The following is a 26,593-nucleotide window of genomic DNA, read 5'->3' on the forward strand; positions in this document are numbered from 1 at the left end:
AAAAATAAAGAAGTAGGACACAAGCTAACTCCACCCACCCCTCACCCCAACACATCCCTTGCACTGGAGTCTGTGGAAGTGCAGGCATAAGAACCAGCATTGACTGGAGGTTTCCGTTCTCTTTTTGTGTTAGTGGAGCAGAGCAACAGATGTGATGCAGGGCTGTGAATCTAGCCTAGAATCAATTTCTCCTCCTCTGGATTTAGGCTCTCTAACCCATTGCCCCTAATAGAGATAAACACAACCTCTCATTGGTGAAATTCCTGGCCCCGCCCCAGCACGTAGCCTGAGCATCACTGGGCAGTCCTTCCAAGGGGTGAAGGGAAGAAAATTTCCTCTTCCGGTTGCAGAGCTGTTCAGTCACTCTACTTCAGGTCAGGACTGAAGTAGCATCCACCCTATTTGCACACCGTCTTCAGAGCGCCAATGGCTGATGGATCTGCAGCTCTCCTGTCCCCAGTCCTGTTCCATTCCCATCCTGTCCGTGTGCTCCCCCAGAAATCTCAGCTGGCTCTTCAACAGCATGCCTCAGAAGATCTATGGTCATGCTGAGTGCCCAAGTGTTGCTCCCTACAAAATGGAACCAGACTGAGAAAAGGGAAGTATTTGCCTTGGTGGGAATATGGTGGGCTGCTAGATTAACATTCCCTATCAGACCTTGACTGAGTTCACACTTTGACCTGAGTTTATATTTATGCTCCATCTATACCACAGTTACTCCATTTTCAAGCGTTTTTAAAAACAGTTCCTGATGACATGATTGAGCCGGCGGGTGTGGATGGAGCATAACTTTGATAAAGGGGATCTGAAAATTACTTATAAGATTGTCACCTCTGTTAGCAGAATGTGTTTTTTAAAACCAGTTTATATACTGTCTTGGCAGCTGTTAACATAGAGAGTTCCTGATTTTGTGGACCAGGTCCTTAGGTGCTAAGTCCACTGAAATCAATCTCTATATAAAGAGTTGAGGATCTCGTCGATCACATTTCACGAGGAGTAACGGTAGTTCGAACTAGGAAGCCTAGTTCGAACTACCTAGTTCGTGCCCCGTGTAGCCGCGCTGCACGGGGTTCGAACCAGCGGGGTTTTAAAAATGGCGGCTCCCCGCTTATGCAAATGAAGCCCGGGAAATTCAAATCCCGGGCTTCATTTGCAAGTGCGGCATGCCTACATTACCCTCCTAGTTCGAACTAGCGGGGTAGTGTAGACATACCCTAACAGATTTATTGGAGCTTAAGCTTTCGTGGGCAAAGACCCACTTCGTCAGATGCATGTCATGGGTAGTATGTGTTGTAACTAAGGATATAAAGGGCTAACTTGTTAACTTGTAAGCATCATCCTTATAGGTGCGGAGGACTGTTCCAGTGCTACACAGCCTGTGGGATCCTGGTTAAATGTAATGTAAACCAGTTAACTTTTTAAATGGGATTTTACATCTCTATTTGTAACAAGGACAATGTGAAGGGGAGAGAAACTATTAATTGCATTAACTAACTTTTTATTTAAAAGCTTCTTTCATCCATCTAAATATAGCCCAAGGAGACAGATAATATTAAAATACATGCTGGACTACCTGTATATTTCTAGTTTGACTGAGACACCCACCTCTTTGTAACAGCATTCCAGGAAGTATTGTGAGCACTCAAGTTGCTATGCCAGCAGATAGAACTCTGGATTTATGATTCAACATCACTAGTGAGTGAAAGGGATCTGGCGTAGAGAAGAAGGGGAAAAAAAATCAGTACTATCCCACTCGTGTCACCTTTCAGAGCAGAGGATAAAAGAAAACCAGGTGGCCCATCAGATTCCAGTGCCCTACCAGCACTTCTGGCTCCTGAACAGGATTTCTTTCATGTTACATCAGAAAGAAATAAGAGTAGTTCATTTTGAATTAAATTTACCCTGTAGAAAGGCTGCCCTTGCACAAGGCCTCTACACAGCTCACTTCACACATATGCTCTTAGGCTAACATAGATCACGGGTCTTGTGTTGGCCCTCTGCACAGGGGTGAATGGCATCCCTTATGCATACACTAGAATAGGCATGTCCAAGGGGGTTTCTTGAATTTTAGATGAACTTGCAACACATGCTGCTTTGCCTGTTAAAAAGAAGCCTAGTATTCTACAGTAATTGACCGGTAGAACCCACCACCATAATAGTTCATTGAGGCTGAAAGCTCAGTGGGATTCAAACAAGGATTAAATATGTATATGGATAATGAAGAACATCCACAGTTACATTAGACAGGATGGAAAAAAACAACCCTATGCAGATTTAACTGAGAAATCTCCTGAGCTTTGTGGCGCTGAGAGCATTCTAACAGTTGCAGTGGTATGGACAGGTAGTGAGGATAGCTCTGTTCTTTGTGTTGCCACTGTCCATCTACATGGTCTTGGGCAAGTCACTTAGCTTCACCATGCCTCAGTTTCCCATCTGTTTCCCATTACATATTTCATAGGGATGCAGCAAGGCTTAATTGTTTGTAAAGCCCTTTGAGATCTTCAGGTGAAAGGTCAGGACTGTAGTAACAAATATAATATTTCTGTGCTAAGGAGCCATTTTGAACATTGGCTATTCAATACACACTGAACTGTGAATTGAGGGGAGAAGTCATGCCACTCACTCTGCAGTAAGGCAACAAGTGGAGGGAAGCCCAGGTAGAGATTTCACACATGTGTGCACCTCAAAATGGCATCGTGCAGCAGGGTTATGCAGCTCCACCAGTCAATTCCCTCCCCTGTGATTTTGCACTAAACTAGTGGAATGGCACTGCTGCTCTTAGGCTTGCCATGGAGAGTCATTCTCTCCTAATCCCTCTGGACCTCCCCTTCACTGGGCGCATGAACAGGGGCTTGGTCTTTTATGCGGACAGCATGTTGCACAGCATTGTCAAGAACCTGTGAGCCATGATGTGTTCTCCTCTGCGTCAGCAACTTCACCAGGTTTGTGAACCTGGACAGAATTTATTGTTATTATAAAACATGTTTCCTCCTGGTTTTAGGAGCCTCTTTGGAACAAAGCTTGAGAATTGGTTATTGGAGTCTTGGAAACCAAAAAGAGAAGTTAAAAGAGTAGGAAGGTGCTCCTGGAATAAATCAAAAAATTTGATATTTGGGAGAATGGAGACAGAATGTGCAAAAGAATTCAGAGAGAGAAGTAGAGAGGGAGAATGAGAGAGTAAGTAAACAGCTGGGAGCCTTAGTGGAGTATGAAATGCTCTCTGTTTACTTTTGAGTGTTTTCACCTTCCTTTGTCTACTCAAGAAATCCTTGAATTGCCTAAGTTTGTGTCTAGACTACCTAGTTTTGTCGACAAAAGTGGACTTTTGTCGACAAAACTATACCAGCGTCCACACTACCGCTGAGTTCTGTCGACATAACGTATATGTATACCTCATTTTACCTGGTATAGTTGGTATACCTCATTTTATGAGGCATAACACCTTCTGTCGACAGAACTCTGTCTACAGAAGGTGTTATTGCCTGTAACGTTGCGTCCAGACTACGGAGTTCTGTTGACAAAGCAGCTTGCTTTGTCGACAGAACTCAATGTGTCCGGACGCTCTTTGTCGACGGAAGTTTTGTCGACAGTATCTGTCGACAAAACTTCTGTCGACAAAACGCGGTAGTCTAGACGTACCCTAAGATAATTCAATCAGCACATACACAGACATCTGCAGGTAGAGAATGAGTCTTTCAGAAGGCGTCTACACTACAGCTCAAGCTGTGTCACTCAGAATTGTGTTTCAACATGGTTCTTCCTAACAAAGATCTGGCAAGGTCTCCTTGGGCAACATAGACTGGAATGAAGTCTAAATGGAATACCTATAACCAGGGGTGGCCCTAGACTAGCTGCCAGCAACTGGCGCCCTAGGCGAACCATGCAATCGGCACCCCCCACCCCCCAACCCCAAGGGCAGATATCGACGGAGGGTTTTGGTTCTGTGCTGGGGAGAGGTGAGCTGGGGATGGAGTTCTTTAAATAATCTAAACAAAAAGGCCTTGTGTGTGGGTTTTCCCCCTTTTCATTAGGGGCCAACGGCGGAGGTATCATTGCTGGTCTCAGTGAGAGACCTCCTCTTCTTGCTGCTGTCATCACATAGATATTTTTTGAGAACTGCCACTCACATCCAGAAAAGCTGGGATGATCAAAGATACCTAAGATAGTTAAGCATCTAGCTTCTGAGAAACTGATTTCCTTGGGCTCCTTTGAAACCACTAGACCAAAATGATAGGTGGTTTTCTAATGAGATTTGGAAAGGTTAATTTTATTGTAATTTCTCTCTTCTGATGATCCTACATCAGAAGTGTACAGACTTCAAGATCAGCTGGTTACTTGCCCACAGAAGGTTAAAGCAAAGCAAACTCCATCATTATAAAGTAATTCCCTATTTGAAAGGCACCGGGCCGGATTCCTGATGGCAAAAGAACAAAGTTCCATATACTTTCATCTGTATTTTTGGACATCCTGGTGTTTCAAATAAAGGACAAGTATCTACTAGTGAATTAACTTTAAGAAAAAGTCAGGGTTTAAAAAAAATATATCCGACAGGGTGTATAATTGAAGTTCTGCAGCAGTTTAGGCCAATAAGCTTCTAGCCACCAACTAATACATGCTATAGTCTGACAAGGCAGCAAAACTCTAATCATCAGGGAAGCATATGGAGTAAGAGAGAGGGAGAGACACATGGGGATTCTGTGACAACCACCAGAGCTTCAAACGCAGCACAGAGGCCTATTAATTTATTCCATTGCCCTGCCTAAAAGTGCTGACCTCCCCCACTAATCCTGGCCCTTCAGGGGTCTTAATTTCCAGCATTGCTCAACCCAGTCAGGCCTGTTTAACAATTTCTTTTCTGAATTAGTCTCTTTGAAGAGGCCCTATTTTCTGTTCAGTGACATGAAAGAGATACTGATGCTGATTATCAAAGGCACATGCCTCCAAAACACCAAGCGTCCTAATGCCCAAGGGAGGTAATATTATCTCTGCCTTCAACTTTTACATCCTCCCGCTGAGAAGGACGGGGTGGTTAACTAGCACATCATTCTCTTTTTCTTTCTTACTAATTTTACATGAGATATTAAGCACAGGCAAAGTGAATTAATATCTCAAGGCTTGTAGGTTACAGAAAGGCGACGCAATCTTCTGAACTGGACGCTGTGGTGATTGCTGCAAAGATGGCTTCACTGTGGGTTTTGGAAAAAAGCAGGTTTATCTACATTTTGTTGCTGCTCTGCCAGGAAATTTCACTGCTTTTACTTGGAGTCTGCATAATCTTTTCTTAATGTTTTTGTAAGCTCTGTAGCCTGAAGCTATCACTCCCTACTACCATCTGGTGAACAGGGGGTAACAGAGAGATGCTCCATATGGGAAGGAGCTCTCCACCACCATCTATTGGTGAACAGGGGGGAGCAGATGCCAAGGATTGCTTAATTTCCCAGCTATACACCCAGACCTCCAGATAAATAGAATCATAGAACTGGAAGGGACCTTGAGAGGTCTTCAAATCAAGTCCCCTGTCCTCATGGTATGACCAAGCACCATATAGATCAGTGGTCCCCAACCATTTGGAGCTGCCGGGCGCCAGGGGGCGGGGCTGTTTGCCCACCGGGTGCCAGGGGGCGAGGACACTCACGTGCCCGGGGGTGGGGAAGTGCATATGCCACACCCCCATGAACCACGTGCTTGGGGCCAGCAACACCATGCGCCACGTGGCCATGGGCGGGGCCGCCCATTGGCCGCAATCCTGGGGCCGGCACCCCCCCATAGCCACGTGCCCAGGGCTGGCACCCCCCCATAGCCACGCGCCCAGGGGTGGGGAGGCCAATTCGCCATGCGCCCGGGGCCGGCGCTCCCCATGTGCCCGGGGCTGGTGCTGCATATGCGCAGCACGCCCAGGGTGAGGCCAGCCCCGAGCACTTGGTGGGCGCACACAAATGCTCCCGTGGGCGCCATGGCACCCGCAGGCACCGTGTTGGGGACCACTGATATAGATCATCCGTGATACGAGCTTGTCTAACCTGCTCTTAAAAATATCCAATGATGGAGATTCCACAACCTATCTAGGTAATTTATTTCAGTAGTTAATTACCCTCACAGTTAGGACGTTTTTCCTAATATCCAACCTAAACCTCCCTGGCTGCAGTTTAAGCCCATTGCTTCTTGTCTTGTCATCAGAGGTTAAAAGAGAATAATTTTTCTCCTTTCTCCTTGTAACACTCTTTTAGGCATTTGAAAGCTATGATGTCCCCTCTGTCTTCTCTTTTCCAAACTAAACAAACTCAATTCTTACAATCTTTTCTCATCGTTCATGTTTTCTAGGCCTTTCATCATTTTTGTTGCTCTTCTCTGGACCTTCTCCAATTTCTCCATAGCTTTCTTGATGCAATACTCAACTTGAGGCCTAATCAGCTCAGAGTAGAGGGAAAGAATTAGGGTATGTCTATACTACCCCGCTAGTGCGAACTAGTGGGGTAATGTATGCATACCGAACGTGCAAATGAAGCCCGGGATTTGAATTTGAATTTCCACGAGGCATACAGATAGTTCGGAGTGGCTTGCTAGTCCGAACTATCTAGCCCGTGCCGCGTGTAGCCGCGCGGCACGGGGTTCGAACAAGCCGGCATTTAAAAATGGCGCCGGCCGGCTTATGCAAATAAAGCCCGGGAAATTCAAATCCCGGGCTTCATTTGCATGTTCGGTATGCATACATTACCCCGCTAGTTCGCACTAGCGGGGTAGTGTAGACATACCCTTACTTCTAGAAGCTCCATAAGCAGTTCTCTGTGACCCTGTACAGTGAGCAGAGGGCAAGTACAGCTACAGAAAGCTTCATCTGCATAAGCTTTCTACACAGAAGTCCTTGAAGTGACACCTCAGACTTGTGCTCCAAACCACCATGCAGGTAGAAGAATTGTATACAAATGCCAGTTTGGTTGGGGAGGGAAAGGAAAAAAATCTGCTGACAAGGACTCTGCTCTAGTGTTTTACAGATCAGAGACCCTTCTCCCCTGCAGACTGTGCAAAGAGGTGACATACCATGAGACATGATGCAGATGTGTCTTCCCAGTGAGAGACACCAAGGTGAGGGGAGGTGGGGGCACTCTGTTGGAGCCACAGAACGTAGTAACAGCACTGAGTGACCTCTGGTAAGCACCAATACTTCTGAAGTCACTGGCTCTGGGTTAGGTGGTGGAGCCTGAGGACCAGACGAGGAGTACTTTCCATCAGGGCTGAAGACAGGTCTGCCCAGGTGCCTTCCTAGATTCTGGGACTGTGCTGTGCCAGGACACCACACATGAGTGAGGCCCAACAAAAAAAAATCCACATTAACATTGGATATTCCTACCCCAGGATGGAGAACTGAGTTAAGGGGTTATTACCAAATATGTAGTAGAGATGGCAATGTTACATATCATTTATTTATGTGTGTTATCGCTGTATTTTCCAAACATGATGTGGTGTCATCTTGTCCCTAGTGAAGTTTCTCTTATGTTATATGCAGACTCAGTGCTTGTGAGACGGGGTATGTCTACACAACAGAGCTCTTTTTCCAAAAAACGGCTGTTTTTCTGAACCCTCCCTCCCCCAAAACCCTCACGTGCACACTGCAATTGCGTGGATGCTATCTGTCAAAAAAGCAGGTCGCTTTTTGATGCGCTTTTGCTGTGTAGTCGCTCTCTTTCAGAAGTCTTTTTCACAAGAGCTCTTCTGGAAACGCTTCTTCTGAAAGAAGCCCGTAGTCTAGACATAGCCTGGGGGAAGTGTTACCTGTTGAGAATATGCTGGGTGTGGGGTTGAGCTGGAGAGGTTAAAATTAAGTTTAAGAAAAACACTTAGGCAGTAGAATCCAGTCCTTGCTGCTGACAACATCTTGCAGGAGGATTGTATTATCTTGTAATTAAATGGGAAGAAAATGTAGAGTAGCATTATGATGGATATTTTAACACCCACATGGCCCTCTTCCACATATGCAGATTTTTCCAATTACTCTGTATGATTCTTTTATGCAGAGCTTTGTCTGATATGAGAACATTATTATTCTAATCATCAGTCTCATTTATATTATGGTAGTGTCTAGAGGCCCCAACTATAAAGAAAATGTGCTACAAGTTGAACCTGCATGGTCCGCACCCTCGGGACCTGAGCAGTCCCCGACCAGAGAGTTTGCCAGATCAAGGGAGGTCAATGCCCCCTTGCTGGCTACCCCGCTGCTGGCTTCTCTCCCTGGGACTCCCATGCCTGGGGCTCCCTACACTGCTGCTCTCCCACTAATGCTGGCCCTGCCAAGGCTCCCCACCTGCTGCCACCAGGGGTTCCATGGGGTTCCCCTGGTGGGATGTCCTGCTACAGCCAGCCCTGTGTGGCCACTGTTGGCCCCACTGCCACTGGGGATTTCCCAGGGTTTCCTGGCCAGGGCTGCCCAGCTGCCGCCTCCCCAGCTGTCACCTGGCTCTGCTAACACCGGGTGGGTGCTGGGTTCCCCAGACCAGCTGCTGCTGGCTCAGCTGGGACTCCCCAGATCCTGCGTCTTCCAGGCTGGTTACCACTCCAGGCCTCTGGGCAATTTGGTCCAGCAACATCTGTGGCCTTGCCAAATCATGGATGTTGCTGGACCAGAGAGTCCTGGATTTGGGAGGTTCAGCCTGCACATACATGGGCAGTGTTCTATTTTCACTTGCTTATAGGTACTTTATTTCTTAACCAACATGTTGTGACTTAGGAAATCACGCATTCCTCATTTGTGAGAGCCATATTAGAACCTAGATCAGGCCAGGGCTGATCATACCCTCCACCGGCTGGATCCAGCCCATCAAGCTGCCAGATCCAACCTGCAGATGTAGTGGGGAGTCTTGGGCAGGCTCCCCTGCTTGCCCCAGCTCTGCACACCACGCAGAAAAGCCGCGGCGGGGCTGTTTGTGTTCCACAAACTGTGAGCCCCGAGGGCAGTGGGGAGGAGGGGGGAGGAGTGGTGCTTCATGGCTGCTCCTGCTCCTGCTCCCAGCATAATCCCATTGGCTGGTTTCTGGCCAATGGAAGATGACTGTTAGAAAAATAGGCAATGTGCTGAAGTACCACTCCCTCCTCCCCTCAGGCTCTTATTCACAGACCACATGGCCCTGCAGACTGGATGGGGGTGGGGCAGGCTCCTGCCTGAGAAATGAGCGGGCTGCTGGCTGGGAGTCTCCCTGGTAAGTCTTCTGGCAGCCCCTCCTTCCCCCAACTCTCTGCTCCCCCACTCCTATTCCTACCCTGACCCCACATAAGCCAAACCCTTTGCCCCCTTCCTGAGCCCATGCCCCCTCCCAAACCCCTGCACGCCAATCCTGTGCCCCAGGTCACAACTGCCTCCTTCACCCAAACTCCCTCCGAGACCTCACAGGTCCTCCTGCACCCAAATCCCTTACCCCAGGGGTGGGCAAGACTGCCTCTGTGAGCCAGATCCAGTCCATCAAGCCAATTCATCCAACCCACAGCCACCTTGATACTCCCACACCCCAGGCCAATCAAGACCAGGGGACGGGGGAGCTAATGGTTCTCTCTAGGCACTAGGGTGTGGGAGCAAAGACTTCACGCACTTCCCCCTCCCCCGGGCCAATCAGGGAGCGAGGGAACATGGGAAGCCTCCTGGCCCCGCTCCTTCTGGTGATTTTAACAGAAATCATAGGGCCTTAGGATGAATTTCTATGGTCTCAACCACAACTAACATGAGGTTGGGTAGTTAGTACACAGTGGGCTCAATTTTACACACCATTAGCTATGCAAATGCAGGTGCAATTACTTGCAGTTATGCATGTTCTAGCTGTGCAGCTTGTGGATGTGCATGTGCTGCCACAGCAGGAGCCTGATGAAAAACCTGTTGATGGTGAATCTTTTTTATTGAGGCTGGTGGACAACCATTCAGATGGCTGTGGCTCAGTCCCACATGTACATACTCATGAGGGTGATCGTTTTCTTATCTGTAAAATCAGACCTAATATGTTCTGAAATGGTTGGAATTTAGCTTATGGCAGGATGAATGTTTAAGTTGTCAGCTTCAGGCATTCTGGCCACTTATGTTACCAGCTTTGAAATTTAATTTGAGCACAGATTCTAAATATGCTACAAAGAAGAAAGCCTCCTTTTTGCATTATTGCTCTGTTTCGGAATAGCACTACTACCCACCATTCACAATTGTACTAAGTAATATTTACCAGGAAACACAGAAGTAGCACATAGGAACACAGTTCCATGCTGTTGCTTCATACAATGCTAGTATGTGGACTTCTGGAGCAGCAGAATGGTTTGTCTTCTCTTTATTACCAAAGATGAGCTGCTCTGCAGTCTGGCTAAACCTGCTGAAGTCTAGAGGAAGCTGATTCCACTCAACGCTGAATGTATGTGTTAATGGATTTTTACAGTCAGAATGAACATGATGACGACCATTTTTCTCATTCTATCAGTGATAGCATTTAGCCTCATACCTTGGGAACAAAAAGCAATCTTGCTGGCCAGTGACGGATGGTGTGCTTATTAAAAGATCATTCCGACGATGTATGATCACACAGAACAAAATGACCCCTCCTTACTGTTCATTTTTTATCTTGCGTTGAAAAATATGTTGTGATGATTCGTAATTTACATCAGACTTCTGCTTTTTAAAAAGTGCATTTTGTGCTCTTGAAAAGTACCTGTTTACTGTCACAGCATGGCAAGCCCTTCATCTGTATATCAGGCATGGTATTTGTAGGGGCAGTGCCAAATCTTAGCCATACTGGCTCACTTCTCTTCTTCAACTCTGTCCTAGAAGGGCCATGCTAAGTGTGAGTGGATACTCTCCTCTCTTTGCTGAAACCGTATTTGGCTTTGCTGATGCCACACCCAACAAGACTTTAAATTTAATGTCAACTCTGCTACTGACGTTAGTTGGTGTGATGTGGATTCCTGTCCACATGGAAATGGACTGCATCTACCGAAGACCACGTCTCCACTTGCACACCGGAGATCGATCTTCTGGCATTCAATTTAGCAAGTCTATCTAAGATCTGCTAAATTGAGTGCTGAGAGTGGCTCTGGTCGGTACAGATATTCCTTGTAGTCATGAGGAGGAAGGGAAGCTGACAGGGCCTGTGTGAAAACGGTGCCAAGCTTGGCTTATGGGAAGCTGACTCCCGCTATGTATTTTCAGTATAAAAACGTAAGAGTGGCCATACTGCATCAGACGCATGGTCCATCTAGCCCAGTATCCTGTCTTCTGGCCAATGCCAGATACTGCCAAGGGAATGAACAGAACAGGACAATTATCGAGTGATTCAACTTTCTTTTAGACTAACTGTGCGCTGGCTAAGGTAATAGGTCTTTTATATCAGCCACATAATAACAAGAAGCACATAATAGCAATAAAAGTAACTCAATATGCATTCCGCCTTAGTGTGTCACATAACATACAAGATTTACCCAGTGGAAAGGCTTATGACCCCTGCTGTATCCGGTTAGTTTAAACAGTTTGTTCCATAAAGCCCTGCTTTGAAAATGAAAACTTTTGAGGCAGATTTGTGGTTTTAAGGCTTATAGTATCATGGACAGACGTAGTATTGAACCAGCACTTTCATTTTAGTGATATCTATTAGCAGAATATCATTTTGTTGATTCATTGTGCTATGTAGTATCACCCCACGTGCTCCCTCCCCACGATCTCTCTTTAGAATTTCCTTGAAGTGGATTTTCAGGATCTGATCCCAAGCTCATTGAAGTTGATGGAAGTCTTTCCACTACTTAAATGGTTTTTTAAACAAACCCTCATAGTATGATTGTGTGTCCATGTTTTGGCTTGCCATAAGCTATTATGTGATACTTGAAAAAACACTGTGCAGATTATAGCAAACAGAGGTTATGGGGAAAGCAATTAATCTAATATGATGTGATGTCTACCTCTCTTGGATTTGTATTGTCAAAATGTTTTAGATTTTATAACGTATCATAGGGTATGTCTAAACTACATGCCTCGTGGGATGAGGTTTACCGGGGAGGTCGACAAATGCCTCTGATGTCGACTGTAGAGCGTCCAGACTAGCGCACTGAGCTGACAAACAGCTGATCGGCACAGCACGGCAGCCATTTAAATTTAAATGAAGCGGCGATTATTTAAATCACTGCTTCATTTCCCTATGCCGGGTAGCCTAATCTACATGCCTCTGTCGCCAGAGGCATGTAGTCTAGACATACCCATAGAGCCTATATATGGGTTTTCCCTCTGATCCAATTCCCATCATCGAATGTAATGATTCTCCATAGGTAAGTATGTTTCTATCTTTGGAGTGTCTGTGGATTAGATGGTTATCATTAGCTATTGCTGTAATTTTGCCAAAGTCGGCATGTGTTTGGGGATCTCTGAGTAGACACAGACCAAGAGTACATTCCCCACCAGAATGAGTTTGTTATGCCTTTGAGAAATTTCTTGCCAGTCTTTTGCTAACCTGCACATTCTTTTTCACCTTGCACCAAGAAGTTTCCCAAGTCTATGTCTGCATTCCTCTTTTTTCTTGATCATGCCAGTGGTTATCAGCAGCCCACAGAATATTTTGCAGCAGTTCATGGAAGTTTAAATTTGATTTTTAGAGTATAGAAGTTTTAGTATAGCCCTCTGGGTCAGCGTTTCTCAACCTTTTATTTTATTTTATTTTTTTTATAAAGTATCCCCTTCTCAAAAAAAAAAAAAAGTATCCCCAGCTCCTACCGTTTTCAGACACACAATTTTTTTTCTACCATTGTAATACATTTGTTTAAACAACTTAATCATAGCTGAGTGGGCGATGACAGTTTTGGGTGTAAAAAGGACAAAAATAATAAAGCGCTGTAAAACTTAAAACCAAAATTCAGTTTTTTCCAAATTTCTGTTGTGTTGAAGTACCCCCCAGTCTTCTCTCGAGTATCCCTAAGGATACTCGTACCATTGGTTGAGAAACACTGCTCAAGGGTGACCCTGAGTCTGTTTGCTATAAGGTTTTGCCATTTCTCTACTTCTTATTTTAACTGATGTTCAGCTCCTGTATATGGATTATTTTTGTAACTCATGTTAAAGAATTAAACACTAAAAAGATCTGGAGAAAATCCAGTGTTAAAAAAACTCCAGCTTCAATGAAGTTATCTTGCATATGTTAAAATTGCATAGTGGGTTTGGTTTTCTTATGGGATATGCAGGTTTCCTAATGAATCTCTCTTTTTTTTCTGTAGAATCAAAGTTGTAGACCTTTCTAGAATTCAGAGCAAGTACAGACAGTATTTTTTTCTGGGTTTGCTCATAAGATATTAATGTTTCTTCATTAAAAGTTTCAGCTACATTCCCTATAACTTTCTCATGCCAAATCTTCCTGCAGATGTCTTTGCCTGCTATTTTTGAAGGTCTCATTTCCTGAAATATACATATTAAGGTGTTCTGTTGGGTATATAGAGAGTGTATATTAAGAAGCATGCAAGTTTCTGAATAAATGTTGCATGTTCATAATATTACTGGGCATAAGTGTGCAAGATCCTTATGTTTTATTTAAACTTGGAATTGATTTGGAGAGTCCTCTTTCTCCCAGTACACTATTCATCAACAGGATAACAATGATCAGAGAAATGCTGGTGGTCTTGACCATGGATCTGTTTTTTCAGTTGTTGACCCTTGATTGTGGAGTGTTAATTGGCTTGATCCTTCTTTTTCTGGGCAGCATTTCTGCATACAAAGCCACAAATGTATCCTGTGGCTGGAGAGAAATGTGTGCATTCTCAGTCAGCTATTTCATTATTATGCAATTGTCTTCCAACATTGCTGTGTGGTACAAAATGACACATACTTGGATGGTTTCAAACAGAGATTTGTTAGTACCATTCTGATTATGACACAGTTTAGGACCAGGACAGTGGTAAGCACAAAGGTTGTCAACTGTGGTGAAGCCAGTTTATAAAAATTGATAAAATCAATCCTTTCTGTCTTACATACCGTTTTATGTATCTCTCAACTATAATTACAACTCTTGAAGGAATAAACCACCAGATAAAAATACCTTTTATTTTTTCATTGATTTTTATTGCTTGCAATTCTATATCTTCCTTCAAATATCCAGTAGGATAATCGAATGGGGGAGGAAGAAAAGGGAAGCAGATTATAAATAGGATTGACCAAATTCTTCTGTCTTATTACAAGGCAATGTGATCTAGTGGTTAGGGCTCTGGATGGGGGTACAGGTTACTTAGATCAGGCCCAGACTGAGGCATGGGGAAGCCGGGCAGCTGCCCGGGGCACCAACCAATGGGGGGCGCCTGATGGCAGCTGTAAGGGCACGCGGTGTCCCTTACAGCTGCCATCAGGTGCCGCATGCCTGGTTCCCGCGGCGTCGGCCCCGCAGCACCGGCCAGCAGTGCCCTTCCCCCCACAGCTGCGGGGCCCTGCATGGCCCGGTGTGCGCACCAGCAGCGGTGGCCGGACCAGGCTGGGCAGCACATGCACCGTGCGACCCGGGGGGCGGGCACCAGGATGCGTGCCAGCGGCCGTGGCCAGCCTGTGCATGCTCCATGCGCCCAGGGTGCCAAAAGGGCTCGGGCCGGCCCTGACTTAGGTCACTTGGTAAACTGGACATAAGCAAACCACGTGTTTTAATATGGCTTAATGTAAATGTATACATCTAGGAACAAGGAATGTAAGCCATGTTTACTTGGATTCTATCCTGGAAAGCAGTGGGCTATCAGCTGGACGTGAGTTCCCAGTGTGAGGCTGTGGCCAAAATGGCCAATGTTATACTTGGGAGCATAAAAAGAGGAATCTCTAGTAGGGGTAGAGAAATTATTTGATTTCTTTATTTGGCACTGACCTGGCCATTGCTGGAATACTGTGTCCTGTTCTGGTGTTCACGATGCAAGAAGGAAGTTGAAAAATGGGAGAGAGATCAGAGAAAGATTAAAGGATTAGTAAACATGCCCTGTGGTGAAAGACTCGACAGATTTATTTAGTTTAACAAAGAAAAGGGCAAGGAATGTCTTGATTACACTCTACAAGTACATAGGAATAAATATTGATGGATGGGCTCTTCAGTCGAGCAGACACAGGTATAACAAGAGCTCATGGCTGGAGGTGGAAGGTAGACAAATTCAAACTGGAAAGAAGGCGTAAATTTTTACAGTGAGAGAGAGTAACCACTGGAACAATTTACCAAAGGTCATGGTTGGCAATTGTCAAATCAAGACTGGATGATTTTCTAAAGGAACTGCTATAGGAAGTATTTTGGGGGAAAGTTCTTAGGCTTGTGCTATATGAAAGATCAGGCTAGCTGATCCCAGTGGCTCCTTCTGAATTTGGAATCTCTGGATGTGTCTAGACTACAGGGTTTTGTCCACAAAAGTGGACTTTTGTCGACAAAACTATACCTGCGTCCACACTTCCACTGAGTTCTGTCGACATAACGTCGACAGAACTCAGCAGTTTTGTCGACGCTGGTAAACCTCATTTTACAAGGCATAACGCCTTCTGTCGACAGAAGGTGTTATTGCATGTAAACTCTCCTTTGCGTCTACACTACCATGTCGACAAAGCAGCTTGCTTTGTCGACAGAACTCAATGTAGTCTAGACGCTCTTTGTCGACAGAAGTTTTGTCGACAGTATCTGTCGACAAAACTTCTGTCAACAGAAGCCTGTAGTCTAGACGTACCCTATGACTCTATTCCTGGCATTGCTACTAACTTGCTGTCGGAGTGTCACTTCACTTCTGGTTCCCTGCTGGCTCTTGCCTGTTTAGATTCTAAGCTCTTTGGGCAGGGTACTGCTTCCAGCTCCATGTACAGTGTTTGGTACAACAGTGCTCCATGCTTGGATGCGGGCCTCTAAGTACGACTGTAAGACACATAATAAACAAACCTACATCCACTGACTCCCCCACTGATTAAAAATCAGTGCTGCAGGATTTATATCAGGTTGGAAGAAAAACTTCCTTTGGAATCATATAATAAAATGGAAAGTGATTATGAGAGTTAAGGACCAGGTAGATTCAGACTTTTATGCCAAGCCTGGAGCAGGTGGGTAGTACAGAGCCACAGTGACCTAGAACAAGCAAGGATAGCCTGTGAGTTAGGCCTCCCCTTCTCCTCCCCCTTCTCAATGTACTGTTCCTTTTGGGGAGAGCAGCAATGAGCTGCCCCTGCACGTCCAGTGCCACAGGGATACCAGATCTGCTATTGTGGAAGGCCCTTGCCTAGTTGTGTAAGGAAGGGGAGAGGTTTCCTGTCTGACCCAGCATGGGCCTCTCATGATCTGGCCTCCAGCATTTGCCAAGATTTTGTGTTTTATTATGCCTTGCACCACATCTGAGCTTTCATTTCAAAACAAACCAACCTGTTGGCATTACAGAGATAGTGTTCACAATGTGCTGCTGTACTATAATTCCACCCTGGCAGAAAACTGTCTGCAATTAAATGTCTGTGAACAATAATAACTTCAGAATCTAATAGGGAACCCTGTACATGCTAATCTAGTAAATCACTGGTTTAAGAAGCACACACTCATTTGGGGTTGAGACGCCTGTGTTGGGTAAAATTTGTGTCTCAGTTAGAGACAAGGCGGGTGAGGTCATATCTTTTATAGGACCAACTTTTGGTGAGTCAAGCATTTGAGCTATACAGAGTTCTTCTTCAGGTCTGGGAAAGATCTCTGTTATATCCATTCTGTCCTGAATCTGGATGAGCATAGTTGCAAGCAGAACTTTAGCCTAATGTGCACTTTTGCACTGAAAGAGTCCTGATGAAACCCTGAAATAAACATTTAGGGTTGGAAAGTGACTCTCTCTGCTGCTGTGGCTTTTTTTAGAAAGCTTTCAGGTTGGGATCAGAGGAAAACAGAAATCTTTGAAAATGACTGACTCTTTGAAGCACTTTCCACTGTATTATGTGATTCGAGCCAAAAGAGGGTTTGTTTCCTTACCTGATCAGTAATTCACACTAGTATTTCATCTGGACTTGCTACTGAGTGCAAATGGCTACTTCTGGGAACAGGCTGTAAAGTCATGTGCCAGTGGCCTCATCCTTGCTGCCTACAGAGTTTGGGAATTTCCAAAGATACCTTTTTTTCTTCTACATTATCCAGGGCTGGTTAAAGGTCTGGGCTCTTGTTAGGAGACAGGCAGTGAAATGACAGGGGAGGTGAAGGGGAAGGGAGTGAAAGAATCAGAATTGGGAGTCTGGCTTGGGGAAGGATACATACAGAGACATGAGAAGAAGAAGAAAGTGCAGAGACAGGAAATTTGGAGAAAGGAAAAGAAAAAGATGGAAATAAGAAACAGGAATGTTTAGATTTCAAACTCATTAGGGCAGGTGTGTGGTCTGCCTCTGGGATTGTACAGTGCCCGGCATGCTAGGGCTCAAATTCTGATCAGGGCCTCTGGAGACTGCATAAAACAGTGGCGAGAGGGAAGTCAGGGATACTCAGCTTGAGAAGGAACTGCTAGTCCCAGATGTACGGACAGTAGTTGGGCTGTGACAGTTGAGCACTTGGGCTTTCTGAAGAGGAGGGGTGACCGGATTGGCTAGAGAGGGGACAGTGTGTCTGCTGTACATGTTCCTTTTCACAATTTGATCCATGGGGCATCCAGGTCCATTGTTTCAGATGAACGTGGTTGTTTGTGTTCTCAGGTGGAGACAAGGCAGCAGAGCATGAGCTGTTGCATGGAGAAATGGCTCAACTAGTAACGTGTGATACAAGATTGGACAATAAAACGGCAGTTGTCCAGCAGGTTTAGCCTCTAGTGGGCCACCACCACTATATTTACCTGCATAGCTGCACTGTACGGGTGCTTGGTCCTGCTGTGAGGGCAGGAGACTTGGCTTGATGATCACTTGAGGTCCCTTCCAGTTCTAGTGTTCTATGAGTCTATGACTGCAGTTCCTGTTGGCTGCATATTGCCGTTCCTGGCCAATGGGAGCTGCAGAAAGTGGCATGGAATGGGACACTCCTTCCCATAATTCCCATTGGCCAGGAAGACTGACAGCCAACAGGAGCTGCAATTGCCCACACCTGTGGAGGTGCAGGTAAATATAGTGGCAGAGGCCTGTCAGTGGCTTATTCTGGGGAACCGAATCTGGGTCACGGGCTGGTATTTGTCCATCCATGGATTAAATTTGTCCACCTAATTTAATCCCTTCTCAAAGGGTGCTCCTTCAATTGCCAACACTGCACAGCAACAGGCACATTTTCTGGTAGGTTCATGGCAGGTTTCACCCCACCATAAAAGGGTGGGGTGAAACCTGCCATGAACCTATCAGAAAATGTGCCTGTTGCTGTGCGGTGTTGGCAATTGAAGGAGCACCCTTTGAGAAGGGATTAAATTAGGTGTCATGATGGCATTAGTCAGCTCCATCCTGCTCAGTCCCAAGCAAAGTCCTAGATCAGCTCCTGCTGCATGTTCAACTTTACAAAAGCATCAAGCTGGCTGAACCAATTGATAAATATATAAAGCTTCTACACAGGGAGAAATAGTAACAACAAACCTTCGTCAATGGATTCCAACTTACAATTGTCCAATTAGGAAAATAAAGCCTTTTTTATAGATCGAGTGCTACTAGGCCTGGGCAAGCCAAACAGTGTGAAGAAACAGCCAAGCCTTAGCAAAGCAAGCCAAACATATAAGTCAGGCCAATGAAGCTGACTGAATACATGGAACACGAAAAAGAAAATACATCACTAACAGATGAGGTCACTGTGACCTCCAGGAAGTAACACCAGAATATTCTCCCTGGCTTGGCTTTCCTTGGCTCAGACTGACACATCGATGCAGAGAAGAGCGTAAGCGTAAGATAATAAGGTGATAAGGTCAGCATGAATTTTTCAAAACCAAAATTGTTTCAAGCCAACCCCATTGCTTTCTTTGACAGAGTCACCAGTCTTGTGGATAAGGGGAAGAAGTAAATGCAGCCTAGCTTGACTTTAGTGGGGGGGAGGGGGGCGGGCTGGAAGAATTTGTATAGTGCAGGCATGTCCAAAGTCCGGCCTGCGGGCCAATTGCGGCCCGTGTTCCGATTTAATACGGCCCCTGCTTCCTCCCCCTCTCCTGGCTCCCCGGCGCTCTTTTGAACTGGCGCGCCCAGCGCGCCGCTTCCGGCCGCGCCGCCGCCGCCGCCGCCCATGGCCTCCGCGGTCCTAGAGCCTGCCCTGTAGGGCACGTCCGCAGCCCCGCTCCCCCGCTCGGCTGCGGGTTCGCCCTGCCCCCGGGGCCACCGTGAGGCCGGCGTACCCTGCGCTCTCCGCCCACCTCCGACCCTGTGGGCCCTCCGCCTTGGGGCTGAGAGTGCGGGGACGGGCCTCACGCATGTTCACTTCTTCAAATCTGGCCCTCTTTGAAAAAAGTTTCTCATTCACACTAAAGTTCCTTTATATTACCCTGGCACTATCAAGGGGCCCTAATTTGCCAAGTCTCCTGACTGGCTGTCAGGTTGTTTCTCTTTAGATCTGCTGCTCTAAATAATTCTAGCCTGCTGCAGGAGCTTCCTTAAGAGATTAAGGACAATATCCGCAAGGACAATGCGTAGCCCAGATTTCACAAAGAGAATATTTTACCTCCATATCAGAGCATGAGCCTTAATTTGTAATATGCTCTTGGCTCAAAATGTCAGCAGAGAAAAGTAGGGATGTAGACTGTGGCCAAAAAAACTTTGCTCCTCGGAAACAATGGAACACTCTGTAAAAGAGGGTGAAACTCATCTGGGCAGGAAACAGAACTTTCTCATAGACCAGTTCAAGACTGTGGAATGAACTTGTCCCCGCCCCCACCCTGGATTAAGGACCATCTCAGACCTCACCACCTTTCATTCCAAGTGCAAGGCAAGGTTGCAGAAATGTCCCTTGTCTATGCCTACATTTATAAAACAAGACATTTCACTGCACATATTTCTCCTCTGACTGGACAAACACCATGTGACAATGTTAGTTGTGTTCCTTGATGCACTTCTGGAAGAATACCACTAAGTGTGACTGTTAATAGATAGGAGGAATGTTGGCCAGCACCCAGTAACTTGGGGTATGTCTACACTACAAAGTTAGTTCGAACTAACAGACGTTAGTTCGAACTAACTTTAATAGGCGCTACACTAGCGCTCCGCTAGTTCGAATTTGAATCGAACTAGTGGAGCACTTAGTTCGAACTAGGTAAACCTCATTTTACGAGGATTAAGCCTAGTTAGAACTAGCTAGTTCGAATTAAGGGGTGTGTAGCCCCTTAATTCGAACTAGTGGGAGGCTAGCCCTCCCCAGGTTTCCCTGGTGGCCCCTCTGGCCAACACCAGGGAAACTCTATGCCCCCCTCCCGGCCCCGGAGCCCTTAAAGGGGCACGGGCTGGCTATGGTGCCCGTGCCAGGTGCAAGCCTGCCAGCACCCAGCCAGCAGACCCTGCACCTGGCACGGCACAGAGCCACCCACCCGATGTCCCCCAGGCCACTCCCTCTTCCCGGGACCAGGCTGGCGGCTCCCGGGAGCTTACCCTGGACCGCAAGAGGCGGGCACCTTCCTGGGCTAGTGCGGACATCGTGGACCTTGTCCACGATCTCCGCACTAGGCACAGGAAAGTGGCCGGCTAGGGCAGGAGAGCTGCCAGCCTGGCCACCCAGGAGCAGGTGTGCATGAAAATCAAGGGGGTCCACTGAGACCCCCGACCCTGAGCCCTGAGCTTACAATGGCCGTCCTGGGTCAGACCAAAGGTCCATCTAGCCCAGTAGCCTGTCTGCCGACAGCAGCCAACCCTAGGGACCCTGGAGGGGATGGACCGAAGACAGTGACCAAGTCATTTGTCTCGTGCCAACCCCCTCCAGCCTTCCACAAACTTTGGGCAGGGACACCACTCCTACCCCCTGGCTAAGACCACTCCATGGACCCAACCTCCATGACTTGATCTCACTTCCCTTTAAACTCTGTTCTAGTTGTATCCTTCACAGCCTCCTGCAGCAAGGAGTTCCGCAGGTTAACTATTTGCTTTGTCAAGAAGAACAACTTTCTCTTACTAGTTTGAAGCCTGCTACCCATTCCTTTCTTTTGGTGTCCTCTAATCCTTCTTTATGGGAACTCAGGAAGAACTTTTCTGAATGCACCGTCTCCACCCAACCCCTGCTTTTAGAGACCTCTATCCTGTCCCCCCTCCGTCTCCTCTTTTCTAAGCTGAACAGTCCCAGTCTCTGTAGCCTTTCTTCATCTGGGACCTGTTCCCAACCCCTGATCATGTTAGTTGCCCTCCCTTCTCCCAGCCTTTCTCTTCCCCTCTCCCACCTCCTTTTCCCAGTCTCCCCCCAGTTTTGTTCAATAAAGACAGAGTCAATGTTGGAAGAAACGTTATCTTTATTTTGTACATCAATAAGAAGGGGGGCTAGGGAAGGGTAAGTGGAAGGAGGTGAGGGAGGAATGGGGTACGAGCCCCCGATGGGGAGGACTGGGCTGGCTCTGCGGGCTTCTGGGGGTGGAAGCTCTCCTGCAGCCCCCCAATTACTCCCTCTCCCCAGATGGCAGCCTGCTGCAAGTGCAGCCGGGCTGATGGCCGAGTGGTGTGATGTGCCCAGTGTGGGTACTCCGGGCACTCCAAGCCAGAACTTCTTTGCAAGCGGGGCACCCCTTAGAACTGTGTGTCCGGGGTGGGGGTCGGGACCCTTTAAGCACAGCCCTCGGCTAGCCTGAGACAGCATCTCCATGCTCTAAGTCCTCCTCTTATGCTCTGCCGGCACTGCTTCCGGCCATCCTTAAGCCCTGTTCAGGGTCCACTCAATGTGGACTTGCTAGTTCGAATTAGCAAAACGCTAATTCGAACTAGTTTTTAGTTCTAGACGCGTTAGTTCGAATTAGCTTAGTTCGAATTAACTAATTCGAACTAAGTTAGTTCGAACTAGCGCTGTAGTGTAGACGTACCCTACGGGATTAAACTCAGGTAGGGTATGTCTACACTACCACCCTAGTTCAAACTAGGGTGGTAATGTAGGCAACCGGAGTTGCAAATGAAGCCCGGGATTTGAATTTCCCAGGCTTCATTTGCATATTGCCGGGCGTCGCCATTTTTAAATGTCCGCTAGTGCAGACTCCGAACCCCACAGCTACACACAGCACAGACTAGGTAGTTCGGAATAGGAAGCCTAATCCGAACTACCTAGTCCGTGCCGCGTGTAGCCGCGGGACACGGAGTCCGCACTAGCGGACATTTAAAAATGGCGGCACCTGGCAATATGCAAATGAAGCCCAGGAAATTCAAATCCCAAATGAAGCCCAGGAAATTTGCAACTCCGGTTGCCTACATTACCACCCTAGTTTGAACTAGAGTGGTAGTGTAGACATACCTGTAGCTAGCAAGGGTGTTGGCAGGGGGCCAGGAGAACCAATTGGACGACAGTGCTGAAATTTGAATTGGATATAGATACTTTGCCTGCTTGCTTTGTGTGGAAGAGTTAAATCAGGAGTTGAAAGACACAGAATGATTCAAACCCAAGCAGGACTACCATGCTTACAAGGAATTCGGGGCATGGAAGTAGACTGAATAAAGAGAATATTATGAGTAAATAAAGAGAGAAAAGTGAATCTAGTTGTGATCAGGGTATATTTCTTTATTTTGTGGTTTGGTTTGAACTGCTCTGTGTGAATCTATGCCTTCCCTCCCCATTTACCATCTAAGAATTGTTCCCAGACATTTTCTCTGTGTTTTAATTTGTTTTCCTTAGTTGCTCTGTAACATCTAACAATCAAGTATGCTTTATCAAGTATATCTTTTGGTTTGCAATAAAAGTCACTTTTTTAAGGTGGTGATTTGATTCTTGTGTCCTGGAAAGTACAGGAGATCTGCCTGTCTGTGTATGTCTGCATTTCTTTTTTCAAGCTCTTTTGAGGCAAAAGAACTTGGGGGTAACTTTGCTGGAGAATTCAAGTGTTTGTCCCTGGTTTTAGGGATAAAATCATTTGATGGCGGCAGCTACCACCTAAAGTCAGTGAATCTGAGACTCTGGGGAAGTTTTTGTAATCAGAGCCTGTAGAGGCAAGGTATATATAAAGTCTGATTACCTGGTGCTACATACTGATATCATTAACCTGGGGCATCTCCTCCTGAGCAACTCCATCGCCTTCAGTGACGTTAGTCCAATTTGCAACACTGCTGTAAACTGGGACCCGAATCTGGCAACTTGAGTAAAGTTTTCTTGTTCTTGGTTACATGTAATTAGTGGGTTTGACTCACTTCTCATTTATGCCTGTTGCATAACAGCAGTAACTCACTAATTTCCAGGGAGTTACACCTGTGTAGAACCGTTGGGAGAGTTGCGCCTGTGCATAAATGAGACCTAGCTAATAAGGGCCTCAATCTAACCAGATGAAAAGTGGGGGTCAGCTGCATCCATAGAAGAGCTTCCAACTTTTCCTGCCTTTTCTCCTAGATGTTGCAGAGAGCAGTCTATGGGTCTGGTGGATCACACATGGAGGGGGCAAGAGAAGTGAGGAGAGAAACCTGTATCCAGTACAGATAAAGGTAGTTTAATACAGCCAGAAACTGTATTTGGTCCTCCTACAACAAGGCCCCTCCATGGTAAAGGCCTCCCACCTCGTGGGCCCCAGAGATGAGACAGGTTGGGAAATCCCAGGTAATAGAGTTTCAATGGAGCTACACTAGGGGGAAGCCACAATTTGTGGACCAGACCTTTGCTTTCCTCTGCAGGGACAGATTCCCCTCGCAGCAGAAAAATGAAGAGGAAACTCCTTGTGGGATTGTTTCCTGTCCTGAATGTATGTTCAGTCTGACTCTGTGTTATTACTGTTGCTTTATATTGCTCACCTTTAGTTAGTCTCTCTCTTTCTCTCTCTGTCTCCCGTGCAATATCTCTTCATCTGAAAGTGTGAATTATGATCCACCACATAAATATGGATAAAAGAAAAGCACATCTGAAATCCCAAAACGTTCAAGGGGAGATCTTATCTTTTGTTACATGGAAAGAAGGGTTCAGTCTGGTTCCAATAAAGGATAACTTAAAAGGCAGAAAAATAAGCAACAGAGCATCAGCTCTCACTTTAGTGTGTAAATTCTGAAAAGGCCACCTGTCAGATCCCTGCTGGAAACCAGCATTTTGTTTGGCAGCTGGCTGATTGCCATGATGAAATATTGAAGTGTTTGGAAACTTGTGGGACTTTCTTCAAAAGGCATCTTTTCCCCTCCCTCCTCTCTAAATAATTAAATTTTAAATGTGCTGGCTTGCAGTTATGAAAAGATAAGGCACAACTGCAGGATTCTTTCAGACATACTAGCTAGCAGTGGAGGGTTTTTTGGTTTTTTTTTTTAAAGATTTTTGGCTTTCCTCACATGAAATACAAAAGAGATCATACCAGTCACCTGGTGTCTGTTCACTCCAAGGAGGTAGTATAATAAAATGCCTGATCCTGACCTCAGTTACATGAGTAACTCTGAAATAATGCCAATGAATCCAACACGACTTCAATGAGTCAGTGTTGTTACACCAGTGTCAAAGTGGTGTATGAGTCAGACTCTGATCTTCCTAACACCAGTTTCATACCCTGCCAGCACTCAAATGGCTCAGTGAAGTGACTCCAGATTTCAGCGACTCAGCGGAGCTCCTCCAGATTTACATGTTACTGAAGGCAGAATTTAGAGCTACAGCTTGTTAATTGGGAGATACATTGTCACACTAAAAGATAAGAATTTCAGTCAAGCTTGTTTGGCAAATGTGTTTTTCTCATTTTGACCATTTTCTCTAGCATTACATTTTGTTTCAATGTGTGGCTGGAAGCAAGTTACCTTGTGATTTTAGTTCTTTCATGAATGCAGATCTTCAGCTTACCACCATCTGTTGTATGAAGATAAAAGAGAGGGCATTAATATTAGGGGCTTTCTTTACGATGGTGATTATCTACGTAGCATGTGCCCAGGGAGCTTAATCCAGCCCCATCATACATGTACAGGGCTCCCAGGAAAGCCAATAGGTGCTATAAAAACACATCAGAGTCAGAGCTGGTCCCAGAATGTGTATGTTTTCCCAGGTCTGTTACAAAATTTTGTACAATATTGTGCAAAATCTCTCTCTTTTACTGGTTGTGTGTGAATTTAATGTCCACGAAGAATGCTAGAGTTGACTGGCCAAGGGGCTGATGCCCAGATCAATGGGAGTTAGGCACCTAAATCCTTTGAGGATCCAGACCTGAAATTCTCTTGATACACAAAGCATGGAATGAGCAGCAATAGTTCAGGCTACCCCTGTTATATCGACCCCCCCCCGCACCTTCCATCCCAAAGTGCCTTCCCTGGAGGGAATCTCTGTAGTCAACCCCACCTTCCCCCACCTAGCATACCGGCCGCCCATGGTGGCAGGGGAAGGATCTGGGCCAAATACAGGAGCAAGGGAGGGAGACCAGACTGTGATTCTCTTAGTGTGCTTTGGGGCCGCACACAAGCTGGACCTTACTCAAGACTGGTGTCAAAGCCACAGTTGATCTTATGGTAATTTTGCTATTAACTCCAAGGAGCGGCTCTGTGCTGTGAATACTGACATTCGTACTTGTGATGTAGACAGAGGCTCACTGGCAACTGGCCTGAGATCACCAAACTCACTGTACAGAGAACTGAATAGCCATCACATGGTAACAACTTTTGGTCTCTCTCTACTACTCTGGGTAGGAATTTTAACCTGCAGCTCTGAGCTATCATTTACACAAGGATTTATGGGTTAGATTCTTTTAGGACTAACCCCTGAAGTGCTTTCTCTGTTCTTACTGTGTCTGTTGGTGTCAACGGGCGCGTTGCAGGAGTAAGAAATGAGAAGAGCCTTCAGGACTTGAGTGTAGGTTCTCCTCATTGTTTCAACACTGGTGACATCGCTAGCATTCCAAATAAAAACAGAAGGAAAAAGGAACAAATGCTACGTGGCAATAACTTTGGCTTAATAGCTTTTATGTGTTAACAAGGTAGGAGGAAAATGCTATTCATTAGCTTCTGCCATGGCCTGCTGGGTTACTGAATCTTTGAGGGTATGTCTACACTACCCTCCTAATTCGAACCAGGAGGGTAATGTAGGCATACCGCACTTGCAAATGAAGCCCGGGATTTGAATTTCCCGGGCTTCATTTGCATGAAGCCGGCCGGCGCCATTTTTAAATGCCGGCAGTTCGAACCCCGTGCCGCGCGGCTACACGCGGCACGGAGAAGCTAGTTCGGATTAGGCTTCCTAATCTGAACTAGCTGTACTCCTCATTCCACGAACTAGCTAATCCGAACTAGCTACTCCGTGCCGCGTGTAGCCGCGCGGCACGGGGTTCGAACTGCCGGCATTTAAAAATGGCGCCGGCTGGCTTCATGCAAATGAAGCCCGGGAAATTCAAATCCCGGGCTTCATTTGCAAGTGCGGTATGCCTACATTACCCTCCTAGTTCGAATAAGGAGGGTAGTATAGACATACCCTGAGAGACTGAAGACATTCAGGAAACTTCCCTTTTAATAGAATCTCTTTCTGGATTCTGGAGTCCTTACTCCAGGAAAACTCCCACAGAAGTCAATGAGAGATTTCCTCAAGGTAAAGTCCTCAGGGCTTCACTCAATATTACTTAATTAAACAACAGGAATAGTCATTTTTTT

General features: G+C 46.1%; 1 long non-coding RNA gene across 5 annotated transcripts; it reads right to left on the reverse strand.

Annotated features, from left to right (window-relative positions):
* LOC112544858 (uncharacterized) lies at positions 1-25,807 on the reverse strand. Of its 5 annotated transcripts, XR_012900964.1 has the most exons (7): positions 25,736-25,807; positions 24,764-24,812; positions 23,789-23,841; positions 15,746-15,848; positions 14,832-14,861; positions 1,606-1,710; positions 1-570 (listed from the first exon to the last, which is right to left on the reverse strand). It is a non-coding gene; the product is annotated as an uncharacterized LOC112544858 (long non-coding RNA). The 5 variants fall into 5 exon arrangements; XR_012900965.1 differs by lacking the exons at positions 1-570; positions 1,606-1,710 and adding an exon at positions 9,941-11,250; XR_003088187.2 differs by lacking the exons at positions 1-570; positions 1,606-1,710 and adding an exon at positions 13,502-13,727.
* Positions 25,808-26,593: the final 786 nt, after the last annotated feature.

Source organism: Pelodiscus sinensis, chromosome 2 (assembly GCF_049634645.1).
Source record: "Pelodiscus sinensis isolate JC-2024 chromosome 2, ASM4963464v1, whole genome shotgun sequence".
NCBI classification, from domain to species: Eukaryota; Metazoa; Chordata; order Testudines; family Trionychidae; genus Pelodiscus; species Pelodiscus sinensis.